Source organism: Cavia porcellus, unplaced genomic scaffold (assembly GCF_034190915.1).
Source record: "Cavia porcellus strain 051 isolate PalLab524CR breed Dunkin Hartley unplaced genomic scaffold, mCavPor4.1 scaffold_5, whole genome shotgun sequence".
NCBI classification, from domain to species: domain Eukaryota; kingdom Metazoa; phylum Chordata; class Mammalia; order Rodentia; family Caviidae; genus Cavia; species Cavia porcellus.
The window spans coordinates 72,412,183-72,421,320 of record NW_026947488.1 but is presented as its reverse complement, the minus strand read 5'-3'; the positions used below and the strand labels follow the sequence as shown (position 1 = coordinate 72,421,320).

General features: G+C 34.8%; 1 non-coding gene across 1 annotated transcript; it reads right to left on the bottom strand.

The window, feature by feature from the left end:
- Positions 1-2,475: 2,475 nt before the first annotated feature.
- LOC111753457 (small nucleolar RNA SNORA2/SNORA34 family) lies at positions 2,476-2,612 on the bottom strand. Its single transcript, XR_002788248.1, has one exon. It is a non-coding gene; the product is annotated as a small nucleolar RNA SNORA2/SNORA34 family (small nucleolar RNA).
- Between the last annotated feature and the right edge of the window lie 6,526 nt (positions 2,613-9,138).

Genomic DNA, 9,138 nt, shown 5'->3' with positions numbered 1-9,138 from the left:
ATTCTGTGTCCTGATTCTAATTATTCTCCTCACAGTCCCTGACTACAACAAATGGGATGAGAAGAAAATTATGAAAATAATAGTATACACGGTAGCTTTTAAAAAATGAACTAAGAACCATCCTTACTGAAGAAGTGAAAGACATCTACAAAGAAAACTGCACTATCCTGAAGGAAATGGAAGAGGAGATCAGAAAACAGAAAAATATTCCCTGTTCTTGGATAGGAAGAATTAATATTGTCAATATGGACCCCAAAACATTTATACAGATTCAGTGTAGTTCGAGTCAAAATACTAACAGTATACTTTACAGATCTAGAAAAAAAAAAAAAAACTATCTTAAGTTTCTTATGTACCCAGAAGAGACCCAGAATGGTAAAATCAGCTTTGAGCCACAAGGGCAAAATAAGAGGCAGAGCAATACCTAATGTCTAGTTATACTGTAAAACAATAGTGCTAAAAAAAACCCAGCTGGAATAAAAATAGCTAAGTGCATCAGTAGAATAGAATCAAGAATATACATTCTCAAACATTCAACTATTTGATTTTCAACAAAGCTACCAAGAGCGTATGTTATAGGAATGATAGCCTAAATTGTGCTGGGAAAATTGCTTATCTGTATGCAAAAACTGAACCCTTATCTCTTACCACATTCTAAATTGAAATCAAAAGCAGTAAAAGATCTAAGCATTAACTCAGAAACATTAAATCTACTAGAAGATAAAAATAGGTAAAACAATTGAAAATATAGGTGTAGGAAAAGATATTCTAAACAGAACCTCAATTGCACAAAAAATAATAGCAAGAATCTACAAATGTGATTGTACCAAATTAAAAAAAATTCTTAAACCAAAAGAATCAATCAGTAGCATGGCAGAATGGGGAAAAATTTGCCAGCTACTCCTCAGTCAGAGAACTAATACCTAGAATATATAAAGAATCAAAAACGTTAAAAGATCCCATCATAAAATGGGCAAGAAAAATTAAAACCACTTCACAGTGGAAGAAATAAAAATGGTAAACAAACATGTAAAATGCTCAACATTGTAGACCATTAGAGAAATGCAAGTTAAAACAATGCTGAGAGTTCATCTTACTCCAGAAACAAGGAAATCTTTAAGAAATCATACAATAACAAATGCTGGTGAGATTATAGTGAAAAAGGAACACTCTTCATTGTAATTGGAATGTACACTAGTATAATCATTTTGAGAATCATAATGGAGATTTCTAAAAAGCTTGAAATGACAAATTCCATATGCCCCAGCAATGCTCTGCTAGATTCCTTCTCCAAAGAGCTTAAGATATTATACTACGGTGGTACATAGATACAAATGTTATAGCATCACAATTCATAATACCTAAATCCAGGAAACAGATTATTGGATAAAGAAAAAAACATAAATATACCTATTAGAATACTGATATATGTGTGTGTGATGAAAAACTATCCTTCTGTAAATAATAGCTGACTTGAGACATTTTTTAGGAAAATGGATGCACCAGGAAGTATAATATCAAGTGAAATAAACTAGACATAGATGCTTAAATACAATACACTATTTTTCATTTGAGTAAGATAAAGTACAAGAAAAGAAAAGAATAAATGATGGATAGAAGGGACTAGGAGATGAATCTTGCAACAGGGAAGTGGTACAAAGTAAAAAGCATGAGGGGTGAGGAGAGGGAGACAGATAAATAAGTAAAATAAAGATACGCCACGTACAGGAACCTAAGAATGATGTGAACATTATATGTCATGACATGATCTGAGATTAACAATATCAATAAGAATGAAAATAGAGATAGAGAAATTAAAGGAGGACAGAGAAAACTGGAGGTAATGAGAAAGAGATTTTTTTTTAAAAGAAAGAAAGAAGCTATGGCATGTACATATAACCACTCCCCAACATGACTGTAAACTGAATGAACTGAAAACACATACTAATAAAATAAAACATTAAAAATTCTTAGAAAATGAAAATTTTTGAAATTTTTATTTTAAAAGAGATAAAAATAAACACAACAAAACAGAGCAAAATATGACATAAGAAAGCAATGTAAGACATATAAACTTCAAAGCTACACGGCATAAGATCTTCACTGTCTATCATATTGTCTCTACTTTTCTTCCATAGTTGTCCATGTCTGGACATACAGAGAATTCATACAAAAAACATAGTATATAACTGATCTGAATGGAATGAGGAAGGCATTTTAGGTCTTCAAAACCAGACAATATGGAAGTCACTAATGGCTGTCGTAGAGTCTCTCATTCTCTTCAAAATAACTGTCCATACTTTCATGTATATTGAAGTTCAGCAATACAAAACAGGCAGGGGGAGGGGTTGGCTGGTTTTCCTGTGCTCCAGGTCCCAGCATTGTACAAGTCCAAGTAAACCCCGGTGGTTCCCATCCTGGGCCACCGCAGCCTGCCAGGCTCACAGCCATTCACGGTGGGGAGGGGTTGCTTCAACCTGCTTCTTTCTAATGAATTGACCATTTCACTGCTCAAGTTCTGAAATGGCCAACAGACCATAGAAAGACATCTCTTTAGGTTCCTGCTTGAAACCAACAGCATCATGAAGCTGTCAGCCTTGATTAAGGGCCAATGGAAATTTTTTTTTAAATGAAAAATGCAGGGCTGGGGATTCAGCTCAGCGGCATAAGCGCCTGCCTTGCAAGCCGGCAGTCGTGAGTTCGATCCCTGGTACCAATAAAAATGAAAAAGACAAAAAAAAAAAAAAAAAAAAAAGAAAGAAAGAAAAATGTCTCTGTTTTAAAATAAACAAACAAATAAATATCCTGTCTGAGAAGTGTAGGGTATGTCTTATTTCAATTACCACATGTTTAACAAAATTCTATTTGATGAGTAAATAAATTAATATAGCCTACACTGAAAGATTATAAATTAAAATTCTAGAATGTTTCAACATATCATATCATCTCTTCAGTTTTCACACTGAGCTGAAATCCATAGGTCTGTTTTGCTACAGGAGAAGAATTCATTCTCAAATATCACAATTGGGTGATAATCTACAACATACCAAGAATGCTGTACAGGACAAACAGAGCTGCTGCCCACCTAATGTGAGTGGCTAGAAATCAGCCCTCTCCCCTGGTATTACACATGTCATCTTCAGGGTGACACCCGCAGATCCCAGCACTGACAAACTTGTGACAGAGAAAAGGGTATTTTAATGTCTTTAGCAAACATAATCTAAATTGTGGGTTATGTCCTCTACTATTATGCTAAAACCACAGATAGAAAGATGTTAGATTATTTGTTCAGGAAGCCTGATTTTAACTATAGATATTATCTGCTTTCATTAGAAAGTAAGATATAGCAGTTCATATTGGTGCAGACCAGTTAGAGAGTTAGAAGATGCTAGAAACAAGTCGCAAATGCAAGTTTTTTCCTACTTCCCACTAAAGCACACAATGAAAAGACCAAAATCAGAAAACAAAAATTCAGTCTGAACAAAAAATATCTAATATCAGGGCCAAAGGTTTAGCTTAGTGACGTAAGTGCCTGCTTGGCAAATGCGAGGTCATGAGTTCGATCTCTGGTACAAAAAAAAAAAAAAAAAAAAAAAAAATCTAATATCAAAACAACAGTGAAGATGCATCAACTACAAAAGAGATAGACTGTATATTTTATATACTTTCCAGCAATCCAGACTTTAACTCAATAAATACAAACTATGTAGGGAAAAGAGGAAATACTAATTATATTCTGAATTAAACATCTATCATTTGCACCACACTGAAAACAAAATATTAATGTCTCTAATATACAAGTTTGAGATGCTCCATTTTAATTGACCAGAGAATTATTTTACACACACACACACACACACACACACACACACACACACACACACACATCTTCACCCCTCCACTCCAGTGTACATTTTACTCAGAGACCATGTGGAAGGATGGCCAATAGCAAACGTTATCCTGGATAGTATTATAAAAATGTTAAGTGCTTAAAGTCAACTCCAGGCTACAATGCAACCAGGAATACAAAATTTTATGCATTTCATTCATTTGCATTATTAAATATCCAGAGCAATCAGTGTGGAGATCCTCAGAAGAGTAGGATTGGAAGTTTCATTCAATCCAGTTTTTCCCCTCCTGGGTATTTTCCCAGAAAAATTGAAAAGATCATGTCATAGTGATATATGTGCACGCATGTTCATAGCAGCACAATTTGTGATAGCTAAATCTTGGAAACAAAACAATAAATAAAAAATAAATCTTGGAAACAACCAAAATGTCCATCAATCACAGAGTGAATTAAAAATGGTGTTTTTATACAAGCTATAAAAAAGATGATCTTGAGGCTTTCATAGGTAAATGGAGGCAACTGGAGACTTCTTCATAAGTGAAATAAATAAGAATCATATTTGTAAACATCACATTGTCTCCTCTCTAATGTAAAAAGTAATACAAATTGTAGGAGTAATAAATCAAAAATGTGTAATAGCTGTTGTGAAAAAGAAAGGAAAGTTCTCTAAAGTATATAACTACATATACGTTTAGGTGTGTAAGATAACCATATTACTAAGTTTTTATTGGGTCATTGAACAGAACGGTTTGCACGTACATGGTTTGACTGTCCAGTTTCTATGCTTTAATTCTGGGACTTGAGCAAATATTTCTAAGGTGACAAAATGTAATTTATCAACTAGTGATTTCTTAGCGTTAATTTTTTTGAAATTCTGTATTATTTCTACTCTTTTTTCTGTTCTGCTTTTTTTTTCCTTTAAAAAAAATAATGAATAAATATCCACAACAAGTTAGATAGGAAGATACTCTAAGAAGTGCAAATCTCTAGAGAGGAATTTCCTACAAGAAACTGGAATATAAAGACAGCTACCTTCTGAAAAATTATAAAGAAATAAAGATTTAATCAACTGTAATAAACAACTGCACAACCACCTGCCTGGCAGGCACAAGGTCATGGGTTCAATCCCCAGTTTAAAAAAAAAACCTAAAGGTGTCAGAGGCCTGGGGGTTTAGCTCATGGGCATAAGTGCCTGCTTGGCAAATGTGAAGTCATGAGTCTGATCTCTGGTACCCCCAAAAAATAAATAAATAATAAAAATTTAAAAAAGTCATGGTCAGGGCTATCCATGTTTAAAAATAGTAAGTAAGGCTAGACTTCACTTTATTACCATACAAATAAAAGTAATGGCTCAACCTGATGTCTGTGAAAAAAGGTAAAATAAGAGAAAAAAGTGGTAGCTCAAAAAACTATTCAAGATACGTTCTTGGCATTGGGTAGCTGCGGCGGCTGCTTTCAAAAAGCGTCGACATGCAGCAATTTTGATCCAGACTCTGGTCACTGTCCTCGGCTCACATCCACAGTGGCATTCACATTTGCATGGCACCTCAGGAGCAGCATGAAACTACCAGATAAATTTTGGTACATCAAAGGAAAAGTATTTGAAGAAGACAGAGAGCTACTGCAACTTGGCAGGTCTCCTACAGGCCTGCATAGGTCTCCCACACCCTGGCGGGCTTGGCAGACTCTGGAGTTCTGAGCCTGCCGGTGCCATGTGTTCCAGAGGCTGGGGGGCCTGGGGTGAGTGTCCCAGCACCATCCACCCTAGCGCAGTTAGTTTGAGACCCTCGCTCGGCCTGGGCAGGGAATTTTTCAGCTTCCTGTTGCACTGGACCAGCTTGGCACATGTTCAGTTAGCCTGCCCCATCTCCACTGACCCCCTCTCAATCCAGAGAACTGGCAGGACAGAGTCCCAGGAGCTGAGGGTATAGAAGAGGATTTCCAACAGGCCCTGGGCAAGCCTTGGAATAACACTTGAAACACAGAAATATAGGAAAATGACAAAACGAAAGAGCAAATTATAATGTCAAACCTCCATCCCACGCCAAGAAACCTTAGGAGCTATGTACGTAGAAGAAAATATATGCCATACACCTGAAATACTGAACATAATAGCGACTGAAATAAAGAAGCAACTCCGGAAGCATTAAAGGAATTCAAACTAGAAATAATCTCCCAGGTAAAAGAAGAAATGATAAAAGAAATGAAAGAGATGCTGAACATATCTAAAGAAGACACAGTTAAAAAATTAGTGGAACTAAACAAAAAGGTAGAATCCCTGGATGAACAATATGAGAAACAAACAGAATACATAAAGCAGATACAAAGAGATACACAGGAAATCAAAAATTCCATTGAAAGCTGTAAAAAAACACCTCAATGAAAGTGAAGATAGAACTTGTGATCTTTAAGACAAGATTGCAGCTAGTGAAAAGGAAAAGAAAGATCTTTTAAAAATAATAGTAAATCAGAAAATAACAATTCAACAACTGCAAGATGATGCAAAGAAAAACAACATAAGATTGATAGGGATAAATGAAAAAGAAGGGGACAACATAAAGGATGTCAAGAGGGCATTTAGAGAAGTAATAGCTGAAAATTTCCCAAACATGAGATTGGAAACTGATATCAGGATCAGTGAAGCACATGGAAATCCAAATAGCTATAACCAAATTAAAACTACACCCAGACATATAATAATCATCATCCCAGAAATCCAACAGAAGAATAGAATATTAAAAGCTGTCAGAGAGAAAAGACAGATCAGAATCACAGATGACTTCTCAGCACAAACAATAAAGTCAAGAAGAGCATGGAGTGAAATATTTCAGATCCTAAAGGAAAATGATTTCCAACCTAGCCTGATGTACCCTACAACACTGTCCTTCAAAATGGATAGAGAAGTAAGATACTTCCATGAGAAAGAACAGTTGAAGAACTTCATGATCACTAAGCCAACCCTGCGAAGACTACGAAAGACAGTTTAGATACACTTAGGAGAAAATCACTAAGCATAGCAGACAAAGAGAACAGAAAGATAAAGATGCGGCAGCACAAGACAAAATGTCAACAATAAAGCCACATTATAACCATTAATGTAAGTGGACTCGATGCACCAATTAAAAGAAACAGACTGGCAGAATAGATCAAGAAACAAAATCTAACCGTATGCTATGTACAAGAAACATATCTAACCCAAAAGGATACTCACAGACTGAAAGTTAAAGGATGGAAAACAATATTTCATGCAACAGGAAACCAAAAAAAAAAAGTGGGGGTAGCTATTCTGTTTGCAAACAATGTGAACTTCAAACCAATAACAAGTGGAAGAGATAAAGAAATTCAAATCATACTGGTTAGGGGAAAAATTCAAGAAGAGATAACTATCTTAAATATATATGCACCAAATTCCAGAGCACCCAGTTATATAAAACAAATAGTAACAGAAATGAAAACCCAAATTAGCAGTTACACAATTATAACAGGAGACTATAACACACCACTGACACCAAGGGACAGATCAACCAAACAGAAAATCAGCAAAGAAATAACAGAACTGAACAACACCTGCGAACAAATAGACTACATAGACATATACAGAGTGTTCCATCCAACAACATCAGAATACACTTTCTTCTCAGCAGTACATGGGTCATCCCCTAAAATATACCATATATTACCTCACAGAACATATTTAAATAAATGAAAAACAGTTGCAATTATCCCTTGCATGTTATCGGATCACAACACCATGAAATTAGAAACTAATGATAAAATGTACTGCAAAAATCCCACAAACACATGGAAACTGAATAACACACACAAGTAATAAGTCACAGGGGAAATTAAAGAAGAAATTAAACAATACCTACAAGGAAACAAAAATACAAATACAACTTGCCAGAATCTGTGGGGTGCAATGAAAGCTGTCCTCAGAGGAAAATTTATTGCACTGAGTTCGCATATCAGAAAAACAGAACAAATACAAATAAACAACCTGATTTTACTCCTCAAACATCTAGAAAAAGAAGAGCAAGTCAAGAACAAAGCCAAAAGAAGAGAGGAAATTATAAAAATCAGAGCAGAAATTAATGCAACAGAGACTAAGAAAACAATCCAAAGAATCAATGAATCAAAGAGTTTGTTCTTTGAAAGAATAAATAAAATTGATAAACCACTAGCCAACCTTATTTTTAAAAAGGGAAGAAAAAACTCAGATTCATGCAATAAGGAATGAAAATGGCAAAATCACCACAGACTCTGTAGAAATACAGAAGATCATCAATGCCTATTTTGAAAACCTCTACTCACAAAGTTTTGATAATACAGAAGAAATACAGATTCCTAGAAACATATGAAGTACCAAAGTTAGATCAAGAGGATGTAAAACTGCTGAATAACCCAATCTCTATTAATGAAATTGAAAATGTAATTAAGTCCTTAGCTACAAAGAAGAGCCCAGGCCCAGATGGATTCACTGCAGAATTCTACAAGAAGTTCAAAGAAGACTTAATGCTGACACTCCTCAAACTCTTCAATGAAATTGAAAGGAAACAATCCTTCCTAAGTCATTCCTGGAAGTAAATATTACTCTAGTACCAAAACCGGAGAAAGACCCAACTAAAAGAGAACTATAGACCAATCTCCGTAATGAACACACATGCAAAAATCCACAATAAAATATTGGCAAATAGAATGCAGGAAATCATCAAGAAGATTATACACCATGACCAAGTGGGATTCATCCCAGGCATGAAGGGATAGTTCAACATGTGTAAATCAATAAATGTAATCCACCATATCAATAGAGCCAAAAGTAAGAATCACATGATCATTTCTGTACATACAGAAAAAGCTTTTGATAAGGTCCAACATTTATTTATGAAAAGAACCTTACAGAAAATTGGAATAGATGGTCCTTACCAGAATATGATAAAGGTCATCTATTACAAACCAAAAGCCAATATCATACTAAAGGGCCAAAAACTGAAGGCCTTTACTTTAAAATCTGGCACAAACAAGGATGTCCCTTATCATTGCTCCTATTTAATATAGTACTGGAAATACTAGCCAGAGTAATTAGACAAGAGAGAGAAATAAAAGAGGTAAAGATAGGAAAAAAATAAGTTAAATTATCAATATTTGCAGATGACATGGTAATATACATAGAAGAACCCCAAAACATGTAGATACAATAAATTGTAGATATAATGCTTGTAGACTTGTAGATACAATAAATAAATTCAGCACTATAGCAGGGTAAAAAATCAATACTCAAAAATCAATAG